Genomic DNA, 23,845 nt, shown 5'->3' with positions numbered 1-23,845 from the left:
AGCAACAATGTCCTGCCCTTGGGGTATGCTCAGCCAGTAAAGATGAAAAATTCCCACCTAATGTTTTAATATATTTGGCATGTAGATAGATACGCACATGACAATTAACATTCATTTATAACAACAATGAAATGATTAATCAGCTGGGATTGCAAATGATATAGTGACACTGGAGGTTCATTTTGTTTGGAACCTTGTATAGTATTTATCCAAATCTATGGTTAAAGGCCAAGTTCTGAAGTCCCAAAGAATAAACTTCAGTTTTGATGCAGCTGATAAAGTCGGTTCTTTTTACTGAATTAAATTTTGTGAGGGAGGAAAAAGAAATGAGGTGGTGGTGTGTTTTTTTTTTCCCCCCAGAGATTATGAAATGCAGGCGCATTTTCAATTCAATGAAGATTCTTCTCTTCCATCAGACTGCTGCATATGGGACCTGGTGTTTTATTAGCAGCAGAGGGAAGAGGGAGAACACAGGACAAGATTAAAACTGAAATGCAGAAATCATAGAGACAGGAAAACAAAGTGTTTTGCTATTTCAACTTTCAGGAGATTAGGCACTGTAGTATTGAGTACAGTTTATCCTGATGTTTCCATGCATATTCAGGTACTGAATATGGAAGCAATGAATAAAAGTCATTTTATATTACTCGGTACCTGCTTCTAATGACATTTATTATGTTTTTATTACTATAGCTCTCTGATTATTGAATAAACTGTTTATTCTGATCTATGGACAGAAGGACTCCAGCAGCCCTTGCCAGGTAGTTGAGGCAGTTCAGCTGCAACGGTTTTCATCCCCACACCGTGAGCTGCAAGGACTTGCTGCCATCCCCCCTTGGGCCAGTTTCCCTTGTGCAAAGTTTGTCATTAAATTACAGCCAGAGGTCTGAATGCAGCTTAGGAGCTGCCTGTGCAGGCAGCACATGCATATGCAAATGCAATACAGCCTTGACTGTGAAGCTTACTGAGAATCAGCTTGCCTTAAGCTATACACAAGATCACTTGCAGTGCTGAGGGTATCACCATATCCCAATCTACTGTGTCATCTCCACCAGCATCTCCTGAGTACTCACACATCGAACATATATTCCATTACTCATGCCCATATTGATACAATTCTCATTCATTTTAGGGACTGAGAAAACACACTACCTTTCTCTCCTTTTATAGTTCTGCCTGTATGTCGCCATTATTTTTGCTCAGTCTGACTGCAACTCAGCTTTTTGCTGCTATTCATAAGTGAAGTGATTTTTCTATTTCTTCTTCTCCATTTTCTGACTGTCCCTCACATTCATTCACATTCTAAAAGCTTCTTTGCCTCACGCTTCTCTCCAAACAATTTGCTGTCTCATATCATTGAGTAAACCTGATACTTCCTGCCATGCTTTTGATGACTTCCCTCACTGCTGAGTCATTCTGTAACACTCTGCCAGCCCTTTGCATCCCAAATGCCATATAACCCAATACAGGTGAGTTAATTCTGTGTTATTTATGTTCCTGAGTACAGCAGTTGCAGAGGAATCTTTTCTACTGAGGTCAAAACTTAGCAAAAATGGTGGTGCTGCCTTTGAGCAATAAGGGTAAGCAAATAATTCCTTAACTGAAGTGATATTAAATTATAGCATTGAAACAGGAAGATCAGGGTTCCCATCCATGTTTCATTCTATAAATCAGATCTATCTCAGTGTCTATCAGTCTGAGACTGTTGCTTATGTCTCAGGACTAGGACTAGTAACTGACACTATGAACTAGGATGAAGAGGATGAAATCCTCCTCCCATTGCAGAGGACAAATACCAATCACTTCTGTCCCTCCCTTCACATGCTGCTGGTATCACCACACTGCATGAATATTACCATAGCATGCATTCCATAGAAGTGGTGTGAAGTTTCACTCCATCATCCAGAATATGTTGAATTGGCAACATTTATTCTCAAAAAGATTTCTAACAGAAAAAAAAAGATAAAATTCACAGCCAATGCTATTCGCATGAGATCACTGAACCAAGTGTATGACATTTGTTCTGCCAACCATCGCTTTGCAGATAAGCAGCAACTAACAATCAAGGACTTCATACTTCAGTCTCAGCCTTGCTAAGAAGAGTTCTCCTGATAATTAAACACTAATGTTCTTTCATGAGTACATTATAATGAAATAAATTGCTTCTAGGGAACAATAAACTTCAGGCAGCATCTGAAGCATTTTAACAGCACAGAGCATTTGGCTGCTGCAAGATTCACTTGAAAAGTAGAAAGGTAATAACATCTCAGAAACAATTTAGAAAACAATCTTCTGTGATTTCAGTGTTTCTAATAGCAAACTGGGACACGCCAATGCGTGATTTTACTCATTCTCAACCACACAGCTACCAGCTGGTATGGAACAACATACATGATGTGACAGTACATACCGTGACACTGCTCCTATAGCCCCCCAGGGTAACTGTGCTTTGGGTTCAAGTGCTTTTTTCTTACAGGGAAACACTTGATTCTTCAGTCCTTACAAGGTTTCACTTACTTTGCGTGGTGCTTGCTACTTGGAAGAGTAATAAATTGTTCACAAAACTCAAGATGTTTTTTACACAATTCAGATTTGCAGATTTCCTCAACGAATTCAGAAAGAGTAAGCACTGAGAATCCCTGTACTGCCAGCAAGGCTGCCTGGCCAGGAATTTTGCACAATATTCAGGCATTTTACAGCATCTCTGAGGATGCAGCTCACACAAAATTCAATATAAACACTATGCAAAAGGCAGGCTCCACACAAGGCCATGTCTATTTGTCACTGAAAGCAGGATAAATGAAATGATCATAGTAGCTTCCTCATACTTATAGTGTGCTATAGAAATATTTATAAAGGACCAAGAGAGTCTATAGCAAGTGTTTCCAGTGAAATGAAAGTGTGCATGCACTCATCCAATCTGAGATATTATCATACTGTTTTAAAACACATTAGGTGCAAGCAGCAAGCAGAGCAGCTAAAAAATTTAATGGTCTATTCTCTTGCTGCAGGGCAACAGTAAGGGATTTGTCTTTCCATCCTGGCTATTTTAACATTTGAATGCTGGTGGAAAATATGTGTTTCTGCCATGCTGCTGCTTTAGAGTAAGTGGGTAGAGCTTTCTCTGCTTGAAAGTTGTTAGCTGCTGCAAAGAGTTGATACTATGCATGTTTTAAAAGAATAAAGCATGCTTGTTTTTATGGAGCAATTTCCAAGAAGTGATAAACACACCGGCAGTATACTATCACAATGTGAATGCTAGCTGCTCATGCTAAAGACTATCTGGCATCCTATTCAGAAAAGCTGCTGTGACTGTTGCTGGGAATATAAAAGTATACAGAGATCATCTTGAGTCATGTGGAACAAGAAGAAATCTTTCTTCTACTGTGTTTTGCAAGTGGCACAATTGCTTGTACATTGGCCTTAAGCCAAGACAGATGGATTATCACTGGAGCAATTTTCAGTAAACCCTGCTTGCATTTACATAATGTAAGTTCCTAACATTTAACCAATTAAAAGAATTGGTGCTTGTGTCTTTAAAGGACCTGTAGGTTAATTATGACTCTCTTTGTGGATACAATAGAAGTGATAAAACTAAAGTGCTTTGGTAGTTAAGGAACCTGCTCACTAGTTTAAGCTATGTGGATAAGGCTGCTAAGCTGAAAGTTTTTTTCACTTGAGTAAAAATAATATGTGTGGAAGCTCAGCTTGTTTTCAAAACACAAATCCCCTTCCCTAATATCTGTTATATCAGCGAAGTCTTGCAGGATTTTTTAAAGGAAGGTTCTGAAGAAACAGCTTTGTTTTAAGCTAAGAAGATAAATACATACTTGCTCAGCTGTATTCTAAATTTGAAACCCTTATTTGACCTCTGTCCCTACTGTTAAGACATAAACACACCTTTTCAAGAGACTCGCAACTTTCAAAACCTACATAATGGAAATTCAGATGTGACCATTATCACACAGGTAATACTTAGCTGGACACGATCTGTTTCTAGAGAGGTAATGCCCCATGGAAATGTCAGAAAGCACTTTTTTAAACACTTCCTGAAAACGGTTGGTAGCACCATGTGTGATAGGATGGCATTTCCTGAAACTGTGGCAATGATAAAATACACAACATCAATTAATGTAGTGGGAAAACAATGCAAATACAGCTTTCCTTTCCACATGCCAGCAAGAACCACAGAAAAGATGTTTTGTCTCAAGTACGTTAAATCTGGATAGAAAAAACTAAGAAATTATTTTAAAAGGATTCAAATATGCTTTTATTTTCCTTCCTTTTTGTGACTCATTTTCATTTTGAAGTTCCTTTTTCCTTCTAGGATGAGAAGGTTGACATTAAATTTGTTTGAGAGGTGAATGGTTTCTGGCATACAGAGGTCAAATATAAAGAAAAACCACACCATGCAAGTAAACCACAACACAGAGACTTCAACAGATTCTCCTGTTTACACAGTTATATAAAAATAGGCCTCCTGGTAATTACTATTTATTAATGGTAATTACTTTATTTAGAGTATATTTTGTTTAATAGAGAAGCATAAATCATCCTGGCTTTCTTGACACATATATTGTAATGTATATCATATGGATAGCTGCATAATTCTTTCAAATGCTGATAAAATATGTTCCTGAATAGCATACTCATTGCATATTAAACTGAAAATTCTGTAGCACAAGCAGTGGTGCATAATTTGAGAACAATAAAAGCAGTGTTGAGTTATGAATCATGACAAGGTTTATAGATTTCTGATTTGTAAAAATTCATTTGTATACCCTCTCCTTAGCTTACATTTGAACTTTTGATCTGGGTTTGCTAAATGAACACAATCAAAACATACTGTCTTTATTTATGGGTGCATATGAAAACATTTCATTGTTTCTAAATCTGGCTCTGTGTATATATACAGCAGGTTGTTTTTTTTTCCTCCTTGTCCTTATTCTTTGTTTTATTGCCTAGGTCTAGGATCACAAACTTGGAAATTCCTCCTCTGAATGCCTTTGAATTACCTTCTACTTCCCATTTAACTTTTTTTTTGGTATTCCAATTCATACCTTTGGATTTATCTCTATTGGAGTTTATTTGTCTATATTTGGGTTTTGTTTGGTATTGCCATTCCTCTCTATCTCCTTCCAGTTGACTAGAAGCGGGGTTTATATATGGAACAGCCTATTTAGAAATAAAACTCAGCAACATACACTTTAAAAACGATGCTCTTTTCTATGAATTCAATACTCCTCAGTTCTCTAGTAGCACAAGCAACAAGGGCAAAAAAAAGTATTTGTAGAGAATGTCATTTCTAGAAGAACCAGAACAATAGTAGCTTCAGCATTGTATTGTGATGGGAGAATGTACTCAGACAATGGCCTACATCAGCTAATGGAATGCTAAAAAGCAAAATTATTAGCATTACTGTCATCGCTCACAGCATTGTTAATCCAGATTAACAGTGAATGGGCTCAACACCTGGAAAAGAAATAATAAAGAAGCAGTTTCTGTTGAATGGGTTGTGACATGAAAAGGAATTAGCTCACAATGCCGTTATCACCACTGCAGCTACTTACTGGGCTTGGCAATTATAGCAAAGATTGATAGTACTTGGTAGCAAACTGATTGCTTTATTGGCACGTGTCTGATAAATACACACTAATCCATTAAACCATTGTCACAATTGATTCTTGGGCAAAATGCAGAAGAAAATCCAGGCACTAATCACCTCTAATGATCATAAAGAAAACACAATGGCTTGTTAATGAATTCCATTATGGTGGGATAAATATAGCTAATGCCATCAAATTTATTATATACTGAATACTACTCCTGAATAGCAATATGTTGGAAGGAAATTATTCACTATTTCAAATGTGAAAAAGTCTGTGCTGGATTTCGCCACAACCAATGATCAACAGCTGTTTTCAGTTTGAATGACTTTGATGTGAAAAACAAGAGAAAAAAGAAGGCAGAATAAAAATGAGATTTTCCTGAAAGCACTGCCTGCAGGTAAATGTCTCTGTCTCAGCCTACACTGCACTGAACACCCATGCATCTCTGCTGTTTAAAGGTGCATCTCACAAACAGTAAAGGCTATAAAAATAAAACTTTGTGATGGAGCAAGGTACTCTGGTGTTATCCAGCTTATTATCCTCCAGAGAAGCCTAAAAGAACTAAACTGTATGACTTCTCTATGTAAAACAAGTAACTGCAGATTTCTTACCTAATAACTTGTCTGATGGCTTCTGCTAGTCCACACATACAAGTGAATATCACTGTTTTACACCACATGATGATTGGCACAGGAATAATTTTTTTAATACTTTACAGTTGCATTTTTCTTGCAGGAGAGATTAACAAAATGAGCTGCCTAAAATGACACAGCATATCAGGAGAAGGGCAGGAAATTAAATCTAGATCACCTGATCAATTGTCCAAATCTGTCCATTGGAGGAGCAGTCTACAAACACATCACAATCTTACCTTTCATATTATTAAAATGATTAGAAGTGAGCATAATTCAGTGAGAAACTGAGCCCTTAAATTTCTGTCGTACAGACAAACAATTGCTCATAGTTCCATTTTTTACTAAGCTGCTTTGTGCAATTTCTTTCCTTCATGTCTGCCAGGAGCTGTCAGTTTCTCAAGCAATTCTTCATGATCACAAAGATGTAAGTTTTCAAATATATGAGGAAACTTCTAAGATGTCTCATCTCCTTTACACTAGTATGAAAACAAGAATGCACTTGGCATGTGACTGGAAGTTAATTACTGTATGAAAAAAGAGGAGGCTTTCCTACAGTTACTGTAGTTTTGTCTTCAGAACATTAACCCCTTTTATTGCCTGAGGGACACATTTTTTGCTGTTCTTTTCAATTGCATTAATTTTATATATATATATATTTTTCCATTTCAGGCAAATTATTCTGAGCATGAAGCTCTAAGGTAGCTGACAACGATCAATATTAAGAGCTGTAGTTGTTATGGTTATCATGCTTCTGATCAAAGTGCACTTTTTTCCTACACTTTTTTACTGAACTCAACGAAGTTTGCCACTAAGTTTGCTCATAAAACCAAGAGAAACAGACTTAATCTCATAATCATGTAAATAAGAAGTGCATAAGGATGGTGTAGCAGCTATGGCTATGATAAAAGAGATAGAAAGTTTTACTGTTGAACATGCCAAAAATTGCATATTTTAGAAAATAGGTCTGCAAGTACTCTGAAGGACCACGAAATACACAAAGCAGCACCTCCCAGAACCTTCCAGTCAGGAGCTGAGTGTTAAGCACAACTTATTTAAAGGCAAGACATGGAACTGGCAGCAGCCTGAAGGTGCCTGTATGCTAACAGGTGTTGGAGCTCTCTGTGTAATAAATGAAAGCACGCTGCAATGGCCTGTTTGTCACAAGGGCCCAGGGGCTTAGGATTCACCACTCCCATTTGTCTGCAGAGCTTGATTTGTTAACCTCGTAGTGGTCTTGTCTTTTTTTCAGTGTAGTACATGAAGTAATTACAGGTTTCACGCTACAACAGGTTGCCAGGGTACCTTCGGAGCTCTAAGCAACAATGCAGACATGAATTTACAGACAGATGCCTGCAGTTGTGATGGTTGCATTAATTTGCTTTTTTCACAGGTCACAAGTTTGAAGGCTTTGCTATCCAGACGGTTCAGCAGGGGAAGGCTTACTGGGAGCTGGATGAGGGTGCTCCCTCCCACACATGGATATGGAATGGGACCCATTTTCAGATCTAAAGGAGCACTCACTGGAGCTGATCCTAACAGGAAAGCCCTGTATTTTCCTGCATGCTAATCTGTATCACTACCTTTGCAGCTTATATAAAGCAATAGCTTTGGCTAGTTGAAACTGCGCAGACTGGAGGAGTAGCTTGAAGTGTCAACCAGTTCCTCCTCTGCCCAAGCTTCTCTGCTAAGAGGATTCCTGGACTGCAGCCAGAAGCAACATGTAGGCATCATGGACAGCAAGCAATGTTCTGAGAGAGTGTTAGGAGCTGTGAGGATAATCTTTGGAATATTGTGTCCTAAATAGTCCACGTTGCTCTAGAAAATGAAAGCCTGTGAAAGGCTTCATATTGTTGTAGTAACTCTCTGTAGCAGACAACCCCAGGCAGAAACTGAGCTCATAAACTTTCTGTTCAATTGGTTGAAATTCACTAAAAACTCTAAAAGAGGTCTCATACTTGTAATCTCTTTGCAAACTTCTGTAATAGTTGCTGCTGTGATCCTATGTGCTCTGTTTCTCTTGTATAAAAATCTGAAAGAACAGATTCTGAAGTCAGTTTCTATTTCATATGACTGCAGAACGCTGAAAAGCATCTAGGTTTCTTCAGTTCACCAAGCAACTCTGAATGATAACCCCCAAAGAAAAAGTAACCTGTAGTTCTGTGTCATTCGATCACATCTGCGTGTCAGCAGGTTTTGTAGCTTTTGTTCTTTATGTACGTAAGTGGAAGATAAGAATCAGGATGGAAGTTTGTCTGGCTTCTGATTGGACTTGGAATGTGTGATGACAACAAGTTGATAAACTTTATACATCTAAGGTAAAATTGTACATAAATCTGTAATAAAAAGCATAGGGGTCAACAGGGCTAGCAAAGTGATGACAAATCATAAGCACACTGATATATGGAATATATTCTATTATTCATTCAGGTACATGCTGTACTATTTCAGCATCCAGGCACATCTTAATCTTGAAAGAGAGCTGAACACATCACAGGGAAATCAGCTGTGTCAGTGGTGATTTGTCATTACGGGAAATCAATTCAGATTAAAATTTCTGAACTAGAAAATACTGAAACAAAGCCAACAAATGTCTGAATGCCATAAATTTAAAGTTAGTATAATTTACTGGCTAGATTTATAGACTCTTCCTAATGTTAAGATTCTAATTATTTTGGTGAAGGCATTTAAACCACTGAATTTATGGTAATATCTACAGTGCCCAAATCTAATTAGACTGTTATGATTACTGTCTGTGTCATCATTGCATTGAAGACCTTATGATGCAAAAGAACAAGGATAAAAAGTATGGGACTTAATAGTAGTGTCACAGACCCTGAATAACAGCCAGATTCTGGTCGGAAATACCAATACTGAGTAAAACAGTAATGTTATTTTCCTATTTCAACTTGATTAGTTTTAAAATTTATCTTGGAAAAGCAAGTGTAAAAAAAAAAAAAAAAGAAATTAATGCCAGACTCATTATATTATTATCGCTATTAGTAACAATGAAGTTTAGTTAAAATAATCTGAAATCGATCATCGAGCTCAGTGTACAAGAGGAGGTTGTGGTCACGCTCAACACATTCAATGTGTTAGGGACCACAGCAGTGCTTTCAACTGAAAATGAGCTTTATACATCTTCTAAAATCCAAAATGACTGGTATAATTATTGACATAACTTAATAGATACTTGTCCAGATGAACCTTGGGCTGGATTTTCCTACTGCCACAGCCAACAAAAGGTACCCCAGCTACACTGACAGGCTCCTACTTGCACCACCAAGCAGAGACTCATGGCCAATATTTCTTAGTCCAATTGCAGCATTCAGTTCCTTCCAGTACTGTAAAATCTGAATTAGGATCCACTGGTAAGTCTTTTGCACTAAGGAAACTAAAGGTAAGAGGGAGAAGAATGGAGAAGTTTCACTTACAATGTGCAGATTTCTCTGATAAAGTATCTAAAAAATAATGCATTGTAAACCATCCATCTTTGTTTTCTAGTAGTCCAGCTTTGCTAACAATCCTGATTTAGTCTTTTGGTATAGTCATTTACTGCAGTCTTAAAAATTCACTTTCTACATTGGTTCATGCTCGTACTGCTATTTCCTCCTCATTCACTTGCCACAGAGTCCTCATCCTCAGTTGGCCTTTCAAGGATTTGTTCTTGTCAACATGTTTTTGGTCTGCTCTCCTATGGCTGTTTTAAGATGTTTGATATATCAGACATTATTTTGTAGGCATCAGGAATGACACATTGGGGTCTCCATTTTCCATTATCACCTTTTAATTCAAACCCAGGCATTTATTAACACCTTTATGCAACAAAGGAAATATATTATCTTGTTCATACAAGTGAACAAGCACACTGTCGCTAGCAGAGCTGGCAAGGACAGCACTGCTGTAGGATGACTGCATAATATTTTGAGCTCAAAAGAAAAGGCAGAAAGCCATAGAAATGTAGAAATTGTGGTATTCAGTTTCTATAGTTCATGCATAGGGGTAAATGAGGAGATGGCTCTTCTCCCTGTACCCAACCAGTCTGATGCATCATGCAGACTGCTGCACATTGCGATCAGCAAACATCTTTTATATAAAGAAACACAAAACAAGAAATCCAAACCTCTCAAATCCCTACAAGCATGATACCAAATTTCAAAAAATGTAAAGTAAGAATGGATATGTTACCCATTAAAGACAAGCAGAGTAGCAATATCTCAGCTGGTGTCAGCAGTAGACTCAAATGCAGATGGTCAGAGAAAGATGCTCAGTGACCACGCTGCCTAAGTTACACATTCTATAGTTGAGCACCCTCAACTATATCATATAGGCAGCAGTAGGTATGAACAATTTAGCTTCAAAATTTAAGAAGTTTTGGTAAATATTTGACCATTTCTTCAAATAGCTTCCTTTTTCATTTCTGTCATGTAAATGGTTACTACTGGATGATCATTGTAGTGTGCAGTAAAATGAAAACATTAACATGAACATGTTTCTCTTGCAATCAGAAGTGATTTCTTTCTTTGCACACTCTGAGCTATTTATTGTAAAGGCTCAGGGCTTCTTTTAATAAGCAATCCAGACTGCAAAACTGTACTGTGGTTGTTCTGTTACACTGAAATGACTCAGTGTCAGTGATTAAAGAGAGATGCAGAAAACTCTCGTTTGATCTTTTAATTCTAAGATAGAAAATACATTTTCTCTCCCTGGTGACCTGCTCGCTGTGGCTCATCTATGAGCTCACATAGGTTAAAGTATTTGAATGTTAGGATGCAAGTTAAGATCATGTTTCCAATTAGGGTGTAGTCTCAGAAGCCTCAATCTGGGCTTTTCTTGCTTGAAAATAATTCTGCCAAATGATTTTTATTTATTTATTTTAATGTTCACATACAGTGATCATTTTCCTTCCCTCATCTGCTTTGTTATAAGATTGTCTGTATGTCTAGCAATCTATTTATTTTAGGTAGTCTGATCAATTTTTCTTTCCTTGGCGCAAATAAATAAATAAATAAATAAATAAAAATTGATATACATTCTTTATTAACTATATTTTGCTTAAAAAAAAAGTAACAGCAGTCTTTTCTCTAGTATTATAACATCACTCTGAACTTCTGTGACTGATTAACCACAGTTGTGTCTCAGTCTTGTGGGATAAGTTTTTGGAAGAAAAGAGGATCTAAAAGGAGATTGTAACATCACTTATTTATAGGCTAAGCAGAAATATTTTTGAAAACTTTTGGATATGTGTTAATGTTGCCTGTAAGGAGAAAAGCAGAGCTGAATACCAGCATTAGAGCCCAAATGCCAGCTTCAGTGTTATATATGCCCAGTACTAAGCCTGGGAATGAAAAAAATAAAGTTGACTTTGGTATACAGATGGACACGTTATGGAGCTCTACAGCACTGGGCCACCAAAGGCCTCATCTGCAGTAGTTAGTTTATTACTGGGGTCATTGAATAATGCATGAGATCTTCCAACTTTGACTGACGAACATTCATGATTGTTGTTCTAGTTTCTACAGGTCTTCAATATTCCTCTCTCAGTATTTACAAACGTTCTGAATGTCATCTTGCGTAAGTATTCTGCACTATTTAAGCATGAATGCCCATTATTGAAATTTGGATGAGATTTGGCAATGGCACTTTCCATTTTTTTATCATCCCAATCAATTCAGACTAGGACATAACGTTCATATCTAATAAGGCTGTAAGCAAGCATTTATTTCCTTTCTAATTTCCTATTAATTACAGAGCAGGTAGTGCATTTTAAGTCAGACATTAATTCATTTACATTGGCTGTCTTTTTAATTACCTATTAAGTACCTGTACTCATTTGAAAGATTTACATGGAAATGTTGCCAAAAAAGTCTAGTGCAACTGTACCAGATTCTTGTTCCACCTGACTTCTGTATTATTTCCTTCCAGTATTTATCATGGTTACTTTCCTTTCACTTAGCCAGCCTTTTTAGCAGCTTAGGTCTAAAAGCATTTAACCATTTGTCCTACATAATTATCTTCCTCTATTTCCCTACTGATGTTCTTCTAATATTAATTTAAAAATACAGATTTTCACCGGCCACTATTTACAGTGGATAATTATCTAATCTACCAAAGAGTGTAGACTAGAGGTTAATACATGTTCCCATTTAATCCAGGAGAGAGATTACATTGCTATCCATTCACTGCTGTTGAGTGTTTCAAAGATCTGAAAAACAAGAGTTTGACTTGACAGAATCACCTGAACATCACATGGGAGGTTATAAGAACAGGAGAAAATAAGCAAGAAAACAGAGCAGCAAATAAAGATCACAAAGCATAGGGCTTTGACCAAAAGGATCATTCCTGCCAGTGTTTGTGAAAAAAATAAGATGTTCCATGTCCCAGAACAGAAATCTTTCCTTGGTGATATTTTCACAAATTCTGTGAAAAATGTTGAAATTTATACTCTCTCTCTCTTTATTTTATATATGTATGCACATATATATAGTTAACTGTCTTCACTAATATGGTCATCTGAGTTCCAGGTGAAATTCTCTCCTCTATCTTCAGTCTCTCATATATTGCTTACTACGAGATACTTGTGTCAATAAGTTCAATAAAATATACCAGAAAAATACAGAATGACCAGCCTGGGGTATTTTCTCAGCTGGATTCCATGGCTGAAGTTCGTTTCACATAAAATCTTAAATTTGCAAAAATCATATAATTCTAAGTCAGGAAGAACAGGAGACATTTTTAGCATTCAGAATGTATAGATGGTTTTCCCAATCACTGTATGTAGAATACATGAGCTTTACCATCTTGTGATAGACTGTCATCAACAAATCACCCCAATTTCCAGAATCCAAGCTGTACATTACCAGATAAGCAAGTTTTGAAACAGAATGCATCAGAAGATTCACTGGAAATCTATCACTGCACAGTACTTGCACAAAAGGCACTTTCCAGGGGAAGAACATTCCACTGGAAAATTTCTGTCTGTATCAGTAATTGGTTGATGCCCTGAAGCAGGAGTGCTTATATCTTTTTTCCCCTCCTCTAATCTTATCTAACATAGCTGTGGATGTTCTTATTATCCATACAAATGCATAATCCCTTTTGAATCCTACTAAGTCCTTATCTGTCCCACAGGGTAAATTTTCTTTGTGTAAAAAATCTGATTCCTTTTAGCCTTTTTAGAATTTGTAAGTGATCTGTCTCCACTGTCCTTGTATTATGAGAAAGGGTAAATAGAAGCTTCCTTCTGCATACTGTGTATTATTTTGCATACCTCTTACACATTCTCATTTTATGAGGTTCTCCACTAGGATAACATTCTTAATCCTTTTCAACCTCATTTCACAGGGAAGCTGTTTGTTTAAATAGGACCCTTCTTCCATGAAGAAAGTAATAAAACTATGAGATCTGCAATATACTATTTGATTCAACGGAGCTTTAATTTTACAGAAGTATAGTTCTATTGAAATCAGCATCTCCTAATCTGTGAGGTTTGTTTCCCAGTTCCAACCATGTCTACAATAGCACGCTATCATTTTCTGTCTTCTATATATCTTCTATCTTCCTTATTCCTTAGTCACACACACACACACACACAGAAGCAAGCTAAAAGAATCTCCCATACTTTTTCTGTACATTCTCTTATCTCCTATTCCATCTATTCTTATTGATTTTTATTTTTTATTTTTCTATTTTTTATTTTATTTTCTATTCTGTAAAATTATCTGTCTTTTTCAATCTTAGTATCTTTAGGGGTTTGGTACACTGGAGAAGTAGATGCTTAACACAGAGAAAATTGACTCATAATGACAAGCAATTCCTCAGGAAGGCAAAAAGCTTGTATGCACATTCTGGCTTTTGAATAGTAATTAATGAACATGCATGAGGCTTTGCGGTAATGCTCAGCTCCACAAAAGATGCAGAAGCTACAGAGATAAGGCAGCTCTTTTTCAGCCAGCACAGCTGATAATTAAGTGACCTTGTCAGAAATTATAGATGTTTACCAATTCAGCAGAGAATGTTTGAGGAGTAAAAAGAAAAGATAAAATTGCCTTTATATGTCAATTCAGCTGTAAAAAAGTGCTGGCTTAAGATAGAAGAAGAAGAAAGAAATGACACCTAAATCTTTATTTTTCAGAAGCCCGATATGACAAAAATTTGAAGCACACCTTTGTGCATTTTTGAATTTTTATATATGGAAATCAGGTAAATGGAAGGCTTTGGGCTGCTATTTAACAGCTGTCCTATAGGAGTATTAATGTGATTTGACTCAAGAAAAGAGTATTTCAGGCAAAAGAAATGTTTGTATCACTACTGTCTGTGTAGAGGACAGAGAAATGAAAAAGAATAATAATATAAATAGCAGGAAGCAATTTCATACTGTTAGATGGGAAAAAATCACCTGATGACTGCAATTAATTCATTACCATGTTACAAATTATAGAGCTTTGTAGCTGAACATTCTCATGATTAAGTAGGGCAGTATATGATAAAGTGCAGCAGAGTGATTATTTTTGACTCTCATGTCATCAATTTGAATTCTTTGTTGCTGTGAGTAAGCAACTATATTCTGTGCACTGTAATTTCCTCTACTGAAAAACAACATACCTCCCTTACATACTCACAAAACCTTTGTGGATTTGATGGAGGGGAAACCAGGAAGACATAGATAGTGCTTTCCTATTCTCAGGATGAAGCTAGGAATCGTATTTGTTTCAGGGATAATTCTTAAACATTACTTTTGCTAAACATTCACTGCGTAAGCAATTTGAATAAGCATTGCTCTGGCTGTCCTTTGCTCTGGCCCCAAGTACATCTACATATGTTCACTGTAAGCTGCTTGTCAGAGTATGCACATTATGATGCATGTGAAAAGCCCAAATTCCCTACTGTGCTGAGATCACCTTAGTACATGATTAATAACGAAGAGTCATAGGTCCTTTTAGTTGTGATGAACAGACACTAGTTCCACTGTGGGTCAGTAAAACCTAGGACCAATTGCTCCAAAGGATTTTCTCATCAACACCTGCTCTGGTTATTCATTTGCAGCAGGGCCAGGTTGGGAACAAAGTCATGAGACACAAGCTCTGCACCACCAGAAAGCTCCCCAATTTTGACACAATTCTCAGCCATTCCGTCTGAACCAAACAACGTACTCTTTTGCAAACAAAAGATAGATACATCAAAAAACACTGGACTTTGTGTACCGCTTAACAGCAGCCCTCTGCCTCATTAGCAGTTGTAGGACCATGATCTATGGACAATCATTGAGATCTTCTACACCAAAGGACAAAATTTATCCTTAGCTTTTAAAACATACAGCCAGTTCCCAGCATCTTCACTAGCCTGGTTTTATGATCTCTCTTGATAGTGCCAAGTTCTAGAAATAACAGAATATTGATATATTCATAGGAACATATTTCTGTTAAAATATTTAAATGTTTAATTTCGGAAGATGGATATTGGGAACATCAGTATTGCCCAGCTGACTCTCATTGTTCTGGACAGCTTATCCTGTTCTATTTAAACATAAAGGAAAATGTGCTTTATTTTATATATGCATTGTTGTACAAGCTCTGCCATCTGAAAGTCCTCCTTGAGAATCAGAAACATTAACCATCAGTCTTTAAAAGCTTTTCAAGGTCTTCATTCATATCTTTACATGCACATTCACAATTTGTAACTAAAACCTCCATATTTCACTATTACTTTTCTAAATGCATATGTTTTTTATTCATTTTATTTTCAAAACCTAGTCTTTCAGAATGTGAAGCTAATAGCACTCACTGCAGTGAAGCAGACCACAGCAGTCTGCTGCATTACTCTCCTCAGTGATCTACTTATGAAAACAACAACAACAACAAAAAACTAACAAAAACACAACTCACAGCCTGTAATAAATATGGAAGATGCAGAAGTTGTGATGATTTTTACTCAGCTCTTTGGAGTGTATCTGAACAATGAGCTCAACAGAAAGGTCAGCATGTAACACATGGCAGATAAGAACATGAAAGAGGCAAAGCACTGTGCAGCCCAGCACAAGCTAGCTTAACCAGTGCCAGGTAGAAAGCTCCTTGCATCCCACAAGCCCCACTGGTGTGTGTGTTTCACTGTGCTGCTGCCCTTTCTGGAGCAAGATTCTTCTGCCTCCTGTTCTGCTCATCCCACAAACCCCTGCAGACACTCCTGCAACCTACTCACTTTGTATTTGTATTTATGTTCCTAATTATTTTTGCCTAAGTGCATTACGCCGAACTTAAGATATACATTAATAATGCATGTACTTACATTCTCTTCGGTGGGAGTTCAGTGTATTTTATTAGAAGTATTTTGTACCCTGTATGGAATGAGAAATTATTCCACTTTGTGAACTTTACTGCCTGAACTAATCTTTTACCAATAATAAAAAAAAAGAATATTTTCTGTTTTAACTATACACTGCACCAACCAGACAGGTTTTACAGGTGTGCTGTGATCAAGTATCTGAACTGTGAAAAGCAGAAGATATCTTTGGGTTTCCTATTAACTAAAATAGTAGTTTAATTCCTAAAGTAATTGTGATGTTTACTCATAAAGTTCTCAGAAAGAAATCATATCCCCCAGAAGCAAGTATCATAATTTCAAGTCTACTTATTAATGATCACATCTCTTCTTTACATAAAAATCTTACTTTGGCTTTGGTCTATTGCACTGTGACTGGCTTCTCTAGAGTAATAAAGTGTTACCAATTAAAAGTTACCTGCATGCTACTCCAAAATCCTTGCAGCTGCTGCCTGCTTATTTCCCATGCATGTCTCAGTAGCTCAGCAGAGAGGCTAAGGGAGTTACATGCAGCATGGAGCCCTGCACTGTGTTCCAGCCTGCAACCAGCAATTCCCAGCCCACTATTGTGCCAAAGGTCTCTTCAATATTATTTGGAAAAGATAAAAAATAAAAGTAAAGCATAAAAAAAAATCACATCTCGCAAAATGTTGAAGGGAAGAGATTCATTGGTAACGGCAGTACTTGCATTTCCTAAAATATTATGGCTGTAAAACATACCTGGCAAATTAATAACAGTATGAATTTTAAATTGTGCACCATGTCTCTGTGAGATTAAATCAGTGTGGCATAATTAACGCCGTTCCCTCCTTGATAAAGCTCTTCTGTGCTGTCAGAAATTTTTAATACACTTCAGTCAGAATAGAATTATTATTATTTTTGGCAACAGGTATTAGTTGGTAGAGAAAAAAGTCGCTTGTGACCTTTTTGCTTACAGAACTACAGAACTATTCCAGGCTTTTTTTTTTGCTTTTTTTTTTTAAAAGAATTCTGCACACTGTGTATTCCACAATAAGCAGCAAAACATAGTGGCAGTAATGCTGGTTTATGCTTGCTGGATGTTTTCATAAAGGAAAAAAACCAAAAACACAAAACCAATGTGTGTTGGGGTTTTTTGTTTGTTTGTTTGTTTTTAGGCTATCATCCAAAAGAAACAGAATTTCATTATTAAACCATGCAAATTTTTAGGCAGCATGTGTGCTGCTGGTACTCATAATATTTGGGATACTCTTATTAGATTATAAGCATTTGCTCCGAAATATTATTAAAATCCAGGTTCTAACACATAGCAGTTGTGTTGTATTATATTATATATTTTGTCCATCGTGTGACATGGACAGGAGTGAGGAGAAATGATGATTTCTGTCTCTAACAGGTGCATTTTTTGTTCTATAATATCTCAGTGTGGATTTGCTGTCTCGGTTTTATAGGTTCTATATAAGCAAATTAGGAGAAGTCTTAAGAGCAGAGGAACCGGACTCAGAAATTCTACCTAACTGTTTAATCTCTGCTTGAAGTGCATTAGAACTTAAGCTGTTTAATACCACTAGACCAGAGACAAAGGGCAGATATTCCCTTCAAGATTCAGATGAGGAAAAGGTTACTGACCTTCAGTGCTCACTAATGGCCCTCCTGGTCCACAGGGATTGAAGTCTGTTTGAGTCACTTCATTCAGTTCTGGTCAAAATTAACCAGACTGTCCCTGAGCACTATTTAAGTGACCTAAACAAAACCTCACAAACCTTTGCTAATATAATGGAGAGAATGAACTTCCACACAACAAGCTGAAAGGGAAACAACCTGGCATTTCTCTCTTCTGTCCTTGCAGCCAGACTCAAAAGAAGCTGTTTTACATCCACAATTTTGTATATTTTTTCACATAGGTCTAAAACAGGCACAGGTCTGAAACACCTACAAGGCAGCTAGTTACACACTTAATATGCCAGCATTCAAAGTTAGCTTGCTGCTTTACTGAATACTGAAGCAGCTTTTGTATTGACGACACTAAAAGTTTTTACAGTTAGCATCAGACACTTGTCTAGATGGTTTTACATAGCTATGGGAGAGGTCTTCCGGTCACTACTTCTTATATAATTCTGCTTTTCCCATCCACTAGAATGAAAAATGTATCACCCATTAGTACATTTTTCACATTAATTATATTTTACAGTACCCAGAACAATGAGCAACACTGCTTGGTCCCAGGTAAGAAAGCCTACGTCATGCTCCATTTATGCTGTATCATTACCACTGGATGGCATTAGTTAGTTGTGCTACAGGATACTATGTAAAAAGAAACAAATCTATACAGCTTTTACCAATAGGTATTAAAGAATTAAAGCCTAGCAGTCACTACAGTATTGTAAGATGAGATCTATCTAGATTGCATTTCCTTCACATTGCTTAGACAGATTTCATAAACAATGTTTACGTGTAGAAAGGACAAATGATCTTAAAATGCCAGGAATAAGCCATGATTCAGTGCTATTCCAGTTGACATTCCCCTCATAGATTGGCATTTCAACTACTGTTATGATAAACCTCATAACATATACATTCAAGTCCCAGCAATGGAAACATATATAAGTCAAAACACTGCTGGCAACCATGCTCTGGGGCATTTCCAGAATCCCATGGTACTTGAAATTGAGTGTTTCAAAGTAGGAGATTGCTAGGTTTCTGCCCTTTTGTTATCCCCTTTTCCTCCTCATTTTTTTCTTTTTCCATTGTGCATACCTCATTGAAAAGCCAGATAGCAATAAAATTCTGGGTGTCAGCAACCAGGGACAAACATGAAGAAGCAGCCTACAGACAAATGCCTGTCCTCTTAGAAGCTCACTGCATTTTAACTGTGTAATCTCTGAACTCTCCTGAGAGTCTTATTTTCCTTCAAATTGTGGAATGAAATGATATTCAAGTAGGCATTTTGTGAACTGCTCAAGTGCAGTTATCCAGAATATAGGTTACAGAAACTCAAAAAAAAAAAAAAAAAAAAAAAGTGGAAAGCTGGAGAAATAATCTCTCAGCAATTCCTCCAAGCATAGCGAAGCCACGTTACAGTCCTGCTGTCCATAATATACATCTGGAAACCTGTGACCCATTATACAACAAACAGACGAACAACAATTTATCAAGGAGAACCTAAGAGTCATTCAGCTGTGATTATACCTCTAATTTGTTTCAGAGGCGTGGCTACATTCCTCCCCTAAAAAGCCCTCCCCACACTTCCTTTCTTTCCTTCACACTTGCTTTACCACACACGCAAATAAGAGTGAAAATACAGTAGCAAATGTCTCTTCTCCTGTAAGAGGATCCCAGCGTAATGTATTTATGAATCACATTAATAATGGAATAAGGAACTGATGAGTAAGAATGGAAGCATTTACATAGCAAAAAGAAGCAGTTTTTACTATAAATTATTAATAGCCTAATAATGACAATATGAAATAATAATTAACAAACGCACAGCTATTATCATCCAAACAAGAAGTAGCTTGACTTAGCAAAGAATCCAACATAACAGATATGCTAATCTTATTTTCCAATTTCTAGAAATGTTTTCTGTTACTTTTCAAAAACTCATTATCAAAGTCACAAGTAGGTAACTACTCAACCACTGCAACATTTTGGTTGTAAAACAATTTGATAGTTATTATAAAGTTTTTCTCATCTCTCTGTGGGAGAGAAGGATGAATTCATTTATGCAAGAGTAATTTCTTCCACAGTCATTTTGCGAAATGATTTATTTGTAAAGGAGGACAGACAATAATAAAGTCTAAGATTTAAATAGCGCCTTTCATCCCAAAGGATCCCAAAGTACTTTAGAAGATATATCTCTACACAGGAATAACGTCACCCACCTCTGAAATGATAGATAGCCCCTGTTTAGCAGCAAGCACAGAAATACTCCATAACTGTTTAAAGCAGGCAGTGAAGAATACCAGAGCCAGCAGAAACCACGGGTGGGACTGGAACATACTTCTAACAAGTACATCAAAACTCTTCCAAGAACTGCACATTTTCCAAGTCCCAGATCCTATTTCTACTGCTTTTGGTGTATAATTTACAGAAGATCCCAACTCTGCTGGATGCTCAAGTTCAGTTTTTGAATTTTCTAAGGCAAAACAATACTCCTTCCTACCTGCTCAGAGTTGATATTTTCAGCAATATAGCACACCTTTCTCTTCCACCCATGCAGAGAAACCCACCTGCTTCACTTCAGAGGCACTTCACCTCCACACACCTCAAGTTTCACATACTCAGAACATTTAAAAAAAGAAAGGAAAATGAATAAACTTAACTTTTCCTGGCAGATAATCACTATCATAATTTCACTTTGCAATAATTTCTACAATATGCAAAATAATTACAAGAGACAAGGAGATACAAGCATCCAAGACACCAGTAAAAACATTAAAAGTGTTAATTCTAAAATAGCATTTGCCCTGCATTTTCTCAGTAATTCTCTTGGTAGTAAAAAAGGGTCCTAATTACAAGACAAGTACAATAACAACATTCACAGCTTCACTTGTCCAAAATTAACTGCAGTCAACCAAAAATCTTCCATTGACTTCAGTGACTTTGGGCTATGTCTTATTTTTCTTGTATAAGTCTGTTAGAAAGGGAATATTCCTATTTAATTTTACATTTTCTATTTAATCATGCAGTGCTTGAATCTACTCTTCTGGCCAGCCGTTGCTCCATTTGCCCTCAAAGACTCATTATTAAGCACCCACAGCTGCCAACAACAGAACGATGCCACAGATAGGAACATGTGAAGTCTGTTGATGACAGCAGTTTAAAAACACCAGCAGCTTAATTGTGGGCAATTGATTCCACATTGGGTATAAATTTTTTGTAGTGTGTAAGTAGCAAGTGGTGCAGTTCTTCCAAAGCAAGAGAGTAAACAAAGATTGTTCACACAATTTAGAAAGCACTCAGGGTTGCCATAGAACAATTATTTAGGTCACAAGAATTACAAACAGGAAATTTAAGCATGGATTAATAAAAAAGCAATTTCCATTATCAGTGTTTTTCAGTGAGTCTGATAATCCTTTGCTTTTCATGAGACATAACCCCTCAGGTCAATATCCAAATGGTTTGTATAATGTGTACAGGGTATAAATAAGTGGGGTTGATCATTTTCAGATCTTCATTCAGTCCTAAAGTAATCTATTACATGAATCTGTCACACACTTTCCTGTCGTACAGTTTCAGTTTTCTTCACAAAACACAGCTTGTTTGGAAAAAGGAAATTTTTTCTTTGATTGTTCTTTATATATGGCCCTATTTTATCTCTGCATCTTCCAATTACAACATCCTATTCAGATCATGGTAAGGTGTGTATGAGCCCAAAAACCATAACAGCTGTTCTAATGAGTAAGCATTAACTTTGAAGGTGTACAAATTCTGGATTTTTGTCTAGGGGACTCTGTTGTTATGTGCATGTCAACGTGCAGTTCTAACAGCAGGAGGAAAGGCTTCCTTATTACACTATTACAACTCATATCTTAGTCCTATTGGAATCTCTTGGGAAAATTATATTTGTAAGATGGTTTAAATTGTCATGGGGGATTTAATTACCTTCATACTAAAACATCTCATCAATAAAACTAGGAACTTCAGCCCTAATAAGTTCCTTTAAATGTATGGACGTTGTCTTTGAAAATTGATTTAAAGTATTGCTCAGTAAAATGAAATTATACAATGCCATTATATGTAAAGCATGAGCATAAATGTGTCTCAGTTCCAGACACTTGCTACTGAAGAGAACAGAAAGGAATTAAGTTTTTCTTTATAATTATGATTCTCGATGAATTTCTTATGAGAAATTAAAGAATGAAATGCAGCAGGCACAAAGAAATTTGCTATCAATCATGTGAACCACCATCATGGGTGTCTGGAATTTTCAACCAGACAAAGCTGTTGAGGCAAAAGCATTGGGGTCATTAAAAATCATGATAGCATCTTGTGGTTAATGGAGTACTACAGAAAAAGGAAATGAGCCTTGAGAAGCTGAATGCCCTTTACTCAGTCCCCAAACATTATTTCTTTTTGTCCTTATGTTCTAAATTAATATCTTGTTTTCCAACCAGTGTAGCATTTCCATTACAATCACATGCCACTTTGGTTTAGCAGAGTCATTAACCACGCTATTTACATTAATTACCAGACAACCCTTTCTTCCAATATTGCTGCTAATTCCCTTGTCTGAAACATCTTGCTATGAGGAAACATAACATGTCAGCAACATCCAGAAATTGTTATTAGTCCTATTACTGCTTAACTGTAATCAGCGTACCCCAAGAGCTGCAGTCATCTATGATCTCTGTTTTTATATTTGTACTATCTGTTTTTCAGTTAACTGCATGCAAATAGTTGGAAAAGAAGAGCACAGGACACTCTATAAGGAACAGAAATATGAGTCAGCTATGAATAGGAATGAAGCAAGAAGCTGGCAAGATTTCTACAGTATTATAGATATCTATCTATATACATGCATCAGCATGTGCTGAAACAGTAGGTTCCTCAGCAAATGCTCAATAGTGTCTGACATTTAGGTGATGAAGGCACAGTAGTAATGTCAGAACTCATACAAGGTAGATAGTTTTCCCAGATGTTTTTCCCAATAGTTTGTTAGTTTGTTTTGTCTTTAAATAAAACTAACGTTCTAGCTCTATATTAAATTTTGAAAAAAATTGTTAGAATTGGAGAGATTTAATTCAAACTGTAATTCTGTTCTGCATTCAGATGCTTAAATCTGTCCATATCCATCTGAACTCCCAAAATTTAACTTATTATTTGGAACCTGGTACTTCATATCATCATCATAAGTTGGTATATTGCAATACACAAAGGACAGGATGTCTGAGAGATGTTTTGTCCAGTAGAAACAGAAATTTCTTTTTCAGATTGATGACAATTCTATTTTTCTGAATGCTTAAGTACATACACACACACACACATATCTAAGCAGGAAGGAATTAGGCTGCTTGGCCTTCAAAATTAAGAATGTTTTGGAAGGAAATGCTATTTTTTCAATAGATGTATTACATTCATTACATATTACGTATGGTTTTTTTATATGTAGGATATTACATAGTTTGGTATATTTATCACACCATATGTACAATTAATACGTAGCCTAAAAGTCAAGCTATAATAAATTGCTGCATTAGTCTGACTTTCTCATTTGCTATCCTATCAACACACAAAGCTCACTGTTTCCATACTTCTAGGTTCTCACTTGTCTTCTCTTCTGACTCTGACCACTGTTCTTGAATGTGA

This window comes from Coturnix japonica, chromosome 9, assembly GCF_054131305.1.
Source record: "Coturnix japonica strain WE chromosome 9, WE-NBRP24, whole genome shotgun sequence".
Lineage (NCBI taxonomy): Eukaryota > Metazoa > Chordata > Aves > Galliformes > Phasianidae > Coturnix > Coturnix japonica.
Note: the sequence above shows the minus strand (reverse complement) of the source record.